We start from the raw sequence: 8192 nt of genomic DNA, 5'->3' as shown, positions 1-8192 counted from the left end.
GGCGATGCGGATATGCGTCGCCGCGTCAGGGGCGGAGGTTGGACCGTTGGAGAGGGCAATATGCGCGAGTTGCAGCGAGAGGCAAGCACGATGCGCGAACGAGGGATCCGAGAGGCAGCCGTTGGATTTAGCGATCCGACGGCTCACATTCCACATGTCTGCCAGGATTGGCTTCACTGTCACCACTATAGACTTTTTAAGTAGTAGAGATATACGCAGCATCGAAATATTCTCATACGCTCCTAAAGCTCGGGTATAGATAAGTTCAATAAAAACATCGCACAGTTAAGCATCAGTGTTTATAACGCTCTTAAATAATTCAAAGCACTACATTGCATCATGTATCCTCTAACGGATTTAAACACTCACCTTTGACAACTTTGACTAAGTTCAAACATAAATGTTCCTTGATTACTCCACTCACCTTTGACTGATGGTGGCCCGTCAGAGGTGAAGGTCTTCACAAGCCCGTGTATGATGTAACCGTCAGAGGTGAGACATATGTGACGGTTGAAAAGTTTAGGGCCCTTTATAGGTCATCCATATCTGAATTTACTTGTTGGCATCCGTCATGGATGACTCGCCTCTATCAGAGTGATATACCAAAGCTATCATAGCTGAGGTCACTTGTGATAGTCTTTGTTTACGACATGTCAGTGATGAGGTAATTTCTGAAAGAAAATAATTTCTAAATGTTGACTAGCCTTATAATTTTCTTACCATGCCCTCTGAAAAACAGATACATCATAGATATCACAGCAACACTTACTATCACATATTTCCTAATTCAGCATAGATAAATCAAAAAATTAACATCATACACATGCATTCCAATATCCAAAAAATCACATATGTCCAATGCACATTTCCACCTCACATTTCTTTTGAGCATGTGAAGCCACTAACTTACCTATCTTCTTATGAGCATATGAAGTCGCAAACTTACCCAAGTTACTAGTCTATACCATTTGAAGAAGAACTACAATATGTCATTTAAAAAAGGGAGAAAACAATTGAATGATACAATGTAGTAAGTATTGAGTAGATGCGAGATACAGTAATCAATTTTGATAATATGTTGTAAAGTTTGATAATAATTTGGCAAACTACTTTACATTATTGAAAAATGAAAGAATACGAGGTGCTTAGGGTCCTTAGACATCTTAGTCAGTTATGTGAAAGCACTAATTCGACCAAACCAACATGGGACCATAAACACCTCCTATTGTGTGATGATTTGATAACCAAGGAACAATCTACAAATAACCTACTACGTATGTATTCTATTAAACTAACTCAAATAATAATAAAAAAGACATGTTACAAGCTGTTGAGCGAACCTGGTTGTATTACTTGGTTAATCCATGCACTAATCCAACCAAACCACCCAGGATCACATAGCACCTCCTATTATATGATATTTCCAAGAAACTATCTTCAAATTACTTACTGATGGCGTCTGTTAAATGTTTTTGCGCTTTCCAAAATCGTTGGTGATTCCCCTCACTAAGGCATGCAATTGTAGCCTTGTTAGTTCTGGTGGTGGACTTGCTAAATGTTTGTGTTCACTGAAATTCTTTCTCAAATTTCTGTAAGGGTGATACCTTGGGATAAATCTCCTGTGAGCCATGTAGATCATCTTGCGTGAATTCTTCAATCATTAGCTTCTTGTTTCCTCCATACACGACGAACAAGCCTTCCTCCCTTTTACACTTTGCCCAGAAAGGTTTCCAAGGGACGAATAATCATTTATGGTGCAAAACAGCAAAAGATGGAGGCTAAAGTATTGCATGCCCTCGTGTCGTAGGCTTTCTAAGTCATTGATTGTCAGTTCAATGAACACATTGAAATCGTTGATAGGCTATAACTGATGTGTGGCGGCGATTGATCGGTCTCTGCTGTATTTGTGTTTTTCTACACTTTGTGCAATATCAAATTCATTACAAATATGTCAAAAAGTTTTGAATGAACAAAATTCTTTTATACAATAGGCCAAATGAGGAAGGGCAAAAAAGAACAATTTGTCATTTAGTTAATATTGTTATCTTGCTTTCACAAAATAGGGTTAGCCTTGGAAATCAGATTTTGAAAAACAGGATCAAATGAGCAAACTTAAAGAAAAAGTAAGATCAGATTAACAAGTAAACTTAAAAACAGAGTCAAATGGGCAATTGTCCAAAAATATAAGGTACCACATCTATCTGATGGAACGACGTGACAGTGTGAGTGGAATTGATTTTCTTCTGTTTCTTTCTAATTAAATAGTGAGGCCCACAAGGTGCCTATATCTACAGTAGCATTTTCTAGTGAGCTCTTGACATGATGCGGAATAGGTTAATGCATGCTCTTTGGTGCAAAACATTACGAATTGATTGATCTACAACTTTTTTCGGGCCATAGGTGAGGTTGTACTTGGCTGAGAACGATTGCATGGTTGTAGTAGGTAGGACTACTACTGGTGTCTATGCTGCCACGGTGTTTGTTAGGCAGTTGGTTCGATAATTAGCTGTATTATTCTTGCATTTTTCGTCTTCCTCTTACATGTTCTCCACCTATGAGTGCAAGTACTATACGTGTACCATCTATTTTACATATACGAAGCAATTTATTTTTTACGTACCGTTTCATTACTGACTTATAAAAATATTGTATAATTATTTTTTTAATGATTTTTCTTATTAAATATACCTTAATCACGGTTTGTATTTTCCATGTCAATATAAAATATCCATTAAATAATCTCACAAATGCTTCTAAGGGCATGTACAATGGTGTCTAATAATGGACTCTCTTTATTGTCATGCAAGTAAATTTGATGACGTGAAAGAAAGAGAGGGATTGAATGGGAAACATCGTTGCTACGCATGACAACAGCTCAGAGTCGACTCTTAGCATTTATTAATGTAAAATTTGTTGCATGAGGGTGGAGAAAAGGAAATAAGTAGAATAAAAAATTATTTAGTGCATTAATGGTTTAGAAATCTTATTGTCTCTACTATTGTAGGAGGATAGTCTCTAGTGATATTAGTTAGTATAGAGAGCTCATATTAGACTCTACCTTTGTACATGCCCTAAGCCGCCCCATGTAATTAGGAAAATTCTATCTATTAAATATTCTCACAAATGCTTTGAAGCCACCATATGTCATTACGAAAATACTTTAACACTAATACAAGTTTAAAGAAATTTATGATCAAAGTTACTAAGGAAGCAGATGGATTAGCAGGTGACACCTTTAAAACAGAGGGTGAGTACCTACCTGATTTCTTATAGTGACCAATATAATTTTTCCCTTAATTTGAAGGTTTGTCTGGCGAGCATAAGGTAAGTGCTGGCGTGCTACCATGCCCAACAAAACATTAAAAATGTCCTTGGATGTCGATTCATATGCTGGGCGGACCTAGGTTTATCCAGGACCTTGGTCTGCCCCTTGTATTTGGAATGAACGGCAGGTCGATCAGGACAAGTCGACTGGCACTCGCTTGAACAGCTCCTCCTTGTCGAGGCGTGGCATGGCAACAACCTGCAACGGCGTGGCCATGAAGGTGACGAGCCCTGGGGACTCCATCATGTCGAGGTCCTCCGGCCATGTGCCGTCTGGCAGCGCCCATGTGAACTGGTGCAGCAGGTGGCCGATCATGGATGCCACGAGGCTGATCCCGAGCTGTGCGCCGGGGCAAACCCGACGGCCAGCGCCGAAGGGGACGACGCGGTAGTCGCTGCCCTTGATGTCGATGCTCTCCTCGAGGAACCGCTCCGGCCGGTACTCGAGTGGGGCAGTGGGCTGTCCCAGACACTGAGGTCGCGTCCTACGGCCCACACATTGACGATGACATTGGCGCCCTTGGGGACATCGTAGCCGGCGATCTTGACGCGGCGCTGGCCTTGTGTGGGAGCATCAGCGGCGTCGGTGGGTGCAGCCGGAACGACTCCTTCACGACGGCCTGCAAGTAGGGCAAGTTCGGGATGTCTGCCTCCAACATGACGCGACCACGGCCGATGACGCGGTCCAGCTCCTCTTGTGCCTTCATCTGCACCCTTGGATTCCTCACCAGCTCCGCCATCGCCCACTCCGCCGTTATCACCGCCGTGTCCGAGCCGGCAGCGATCATGTCCCAGAGGAGGCCGATGACGGTGTCGTCGCTGAGGTCGTACTGGTCCCTGAGGGTGAAGAGGGCGTTAACGAAGTGCTGCTTGGCGCCGTGCCGCTCGAGCTCGCGGGCGTGCTCGTCCATGATCCGCCTGGTGAAGCGGTCTCGCCTTGCGCTGTGGGCGTTGTAGAGCTCCTCATCCACCAGGTTCAGCCACCGCAGCACCAGGATGTGCTCCGCGATGGGCAGCGACGCGCGATCTTGATCCCGGCTTTCACAATCGCCTTCAGTTCGCACCCTTGCTCGTCCAGCTCGCCAGCGGCAACTATGAACCGCTTCCCAAAGGTCAGCCGCGTGATGTTATTAAAGGCGACCATTGACAGATGCTTCCGCACCCCGATGGGCTTCCCTTCTTCACCTTTAGTACAAGGAAACTAAAACAGTACGTTTTATTATTCCGTACTCCCTTCATTTCATATTATATTTCATATTATATGTAGCTTTGACTTTTTTCCTAATAACTATTTTAAGTTTAATCAAATTTACATAAAAATTTAGTAACATCTACACTAGTAAACCAGTTTTTGTTAAAACCAATATATAATATATTTTGATAATACGTTAGTTCTGTTTTCAAAATGATATTGTATTTTTCTAGAAATTTGGTCAAAAATCAAAGAAATTTTAGTAAGAACAAAGTTGAAATGACTTATAATAAGAGATAGAGAGAATGTACGTAGTATTAATTCTCACAATGCAAGGAGTAATTGATTTTCATTGCACATATTCCAAGAACTGTGTTGTTCGCAATGAACATATTGAGATCCCTATTTGGCATATTAGCACTTGAAGCCGTGCTACCAGGCTCCACAGTGCGTTGGGCCTTGAATAGTAGTTTCTAAGCAAATTTTGAAATAATAATCAGCAGTTTGGAATATTTAAATAAGTAATAATAAAAATTCAAAATAAGTAATACAATAAATCCCGAAATTAAGTCAATTCTGAATTCTGAATGATAAATAAGTAATATTAAAATAAGACTCCATATAGAACACAACTAAAGAATAATTAAAATTTCGAATAAAGAATAAAATAAATTCTGAAAATATGTAAATAAAAATCAGAGTTAAAGCTTGAATACAATTTAGAAATAACTGAAATTTAAAAATTAAAAAGTGTAATATGAAAAGAATAGTCAATCGTAGTACAAAATACGAGATTAATTAAAATTAGAATAATAAATAAATAAATTTCGAAATTAGAAAAATCAAAATATGAGTTCATGTATACAATTTATCAACAACTAATTTCGTCATAAAAATAAAAACTATTAAAACAACACAAGATTAATGAAAAACCGGGATAAAAATTTTATAAATTCTGAAAGTTGACAAATAAAAACGAGAGTTTGAGAATGAATATTATTTACAAATAACTTAAATAGGAAATAGATGAAATAACAATTTATATAGACTACAATACGGAATTAACTAAAGTTAGAAATAAAAATAAATTAAATTATGTAATTAGAAAAACTAAAATGAGGGTTGAGTAGGAATATAAATTATAAATAACAGATAAGATATTTTAATAGAACATAACGGTGGTAAGTGACCATAAATGCAAAAGGGATATCAGACAAACCATAAAGATAGGGTTGGTAGAGGTTGATGGGATATTAAAAATATAAACTAAAACTCCTAATGATTACTAGATTCAATATTTAGAAACCAAAGGATGATTAGAAGGAGAGACTTTGGGTAGGCTGTAAATTAAAAGAGAACGGTGGTGATGGTTGACGGGACTTCTAGGAAGTAAAAAGAAAACAAAAATCCAACGATAATCATGTTCCATTTCATAAATCCTAATGATAATAAAGAGGTTGAAAGTTGGAACACCGTAGAGGAGTACAATGTTGACGTTTAAAGGGACTTCCAAAACTACAAACCAAAATTCAACGAGACAATGAACTAGACAAACTATCCGATTTTTAAAGTATAATAAAAGCTGTGGCAGGTCGGGCAGGAGAAAAGGATTGGCGGCTAACGTGACATTTAAAAATTATAAAATTAAAAACTTGACAATGATAAAATTTGATCTTTTGAAATCCTAATATAACTATATGGCTACTTAACAAATTTTAAAGAAAAATATATGTAAACAAAATATTTTATACGGATGCTTGCCGCGCAATTACACGGGCCACACTCAACTATGTAATTATGAATCAATCTAATAATAGCGTTTGTTAAGACACATGATGTTGCGTGCAAAACACATTAAATTCATTCATCGTGCTGTACAACCTACCAGGAGCAGTGACGGCTCTGTAGATGGACTCTACCATGGCATTGACCTCGTCCTCGCTGATGGGCCTGAGAGCCTCCATCCGACGCGGCGCAAAGAGCTCCAGGTTGCACAGCTTCCGCACCTTGACGTAGTGCGGGCCATAGTCCGCCCAGATGAGGTCCGTGCCGCCGCGGCTTGACCGCTCCGCCGAGTGGTTCCGCGGGCGGTCGGCGAGCTGCTGATCATTGTACGTTCTTGAACACCTCTCTGGCTAGCTCCGACGTCGACACCACGATCGTCGGCGACGTGCCCAGCCAGACCGTCATGATGGGTCCGTACTTGCCTGCCCACTCCATGAAGCACCGGCACCGCACCAGCGTGATGTCGAACAGGTTACCCACCACCGGCCACGCCCGGGGCCCGGGGGACAGCCTGCCGAGGCGGATCCGATTGAAGAGAAAGATGGTGATCGGGATGGCAACAAGGGCAAGCGCCAACGGGAGCAACGCCGGGGTGTCCATGGCTGTCGGTGTATGTACGTGGGCAAAGTGGTTCTTGATCGTCGGCCAGAGGCTTGGAGGGTTTATATAGAGCAAGAGCACCATAACGCAAAGTAGAAAAAAAAAAAAGAAAGAGCTAGCGAGCAGCAAAGTAGAAGTAGAGGCGGATAGGTTTTTTATCTAGATATCATGGCAACCATTATTTCTATACGACTTAAATAGTTATAAAAAGTTAAAAAAAAGTAACATCTATTGGGATGCTATGAGTCTATAGACAAACATGTAAGATTAAATTTGATCTACAACTCGAGAAATAAACATAATAAAATCAGGCAGTGGATATTTACTTGTACAACGTAGATGAAATTTGGTTTTTCTTTTAACTTGCACGATTGTATAGTGGTTTATACTACATAATCTACAAGCATACATATAAGTGACATGATATCATGTGTAGAAAATACTTTTCCGAAGCGAAGCAGCTAGCTAACGCAAGCAACAGTAGTAATGCAGCTACCAGCTGGCGTTGGACTGGTTTACGGAGCACTGGTTTAATGTTTTTTAGCGAAGTTAGAAAAAAATCAATACATGACTGTTTATAGCTAAGTTCATAATAGAGTCAAATAAATAATTGTCCAAAGATATACGATACCACATCTTTCTAAAGGAACAACGTGACAAGTAGAGTGCAACTAATATTTTTCTAATTAAATAGTGAGGCACACAAGGTGCCTATATCTACAGCAACATTTCTAAGTGTGCTCTTGATATGATGTGGCATTGGTAAATGCTACATAAGTTTGAAAAATATAAAACATTCAACATAGTGGTATGATATAATTCTAACAATTTTCACAAGTGTTGGTGTATATTTGGATGCAGGTGACAAACTATCAAAGTTGAGACGAATTACATGTAAAAGAGGAGGCTCTCACCCATCGAGTATTGGGCCCACAAACTCATCGAAATACCAGAAATTGGGCGAAACCAACACACCACTAGGCCAAGGACTCAATTGCTAAAGTCCAGAAGACAACCCACCGCCAGGGGAGTTGGCCAGGGTCGGCGGACCCTTGGGTTTGGCCGACCTGAGCCTATCCCGGTCCAACCATGTAACGCCCCGACATTCATTAGCCATTAACACAGCTAACTCACACCGGGGTGTTATACATTACCTGTGATATAGTACCAGTCCCAGGATACATTAGCTGGTACACACAGAATAAATGTGGAATCAAAGTAAACTACTTTATTACATCACTGGGTAGTAGTCCTTACATAAGTTGCTATCATGGACAGGCCCATAGATGAG

At 40.1% G+C, this 8192-nt stretch overlaps 1 pseudogene; it reads right to left on the bottom strand.

Moving 5' to 3' along the window:
* Nucleotides 1–3151: 3151 nt before the first annotated feature.
* On the bottom strand, nucleotides 3152–6913 carry LOC127752953 (cytochrome P450 98A1-like; annotated as a pseudogene).
* Between the last annotated feature and the right edge of the window lie 1279 nt (nucleotides 6914–8192).

Source organism: Oryza glaberrima, chromosome 10 (genome assembly GCF_000147395.1).
Source record: "Oryza glaberrima chromosome 10, OglaRS2, whole genome shotgun sequence".
NCBI classification, from domain to species: Eukaryota; Viridiplantae; Streptophyta; class Magnoliopsida; order Poales; family Poaceae; genus Oryza; species Oryza glaberrima.
The sequence above is the reverse complement of the archived record's forward strand: the minus strand, read 5'-3'. Positions and strand labels throughout refer to the sequence as shown.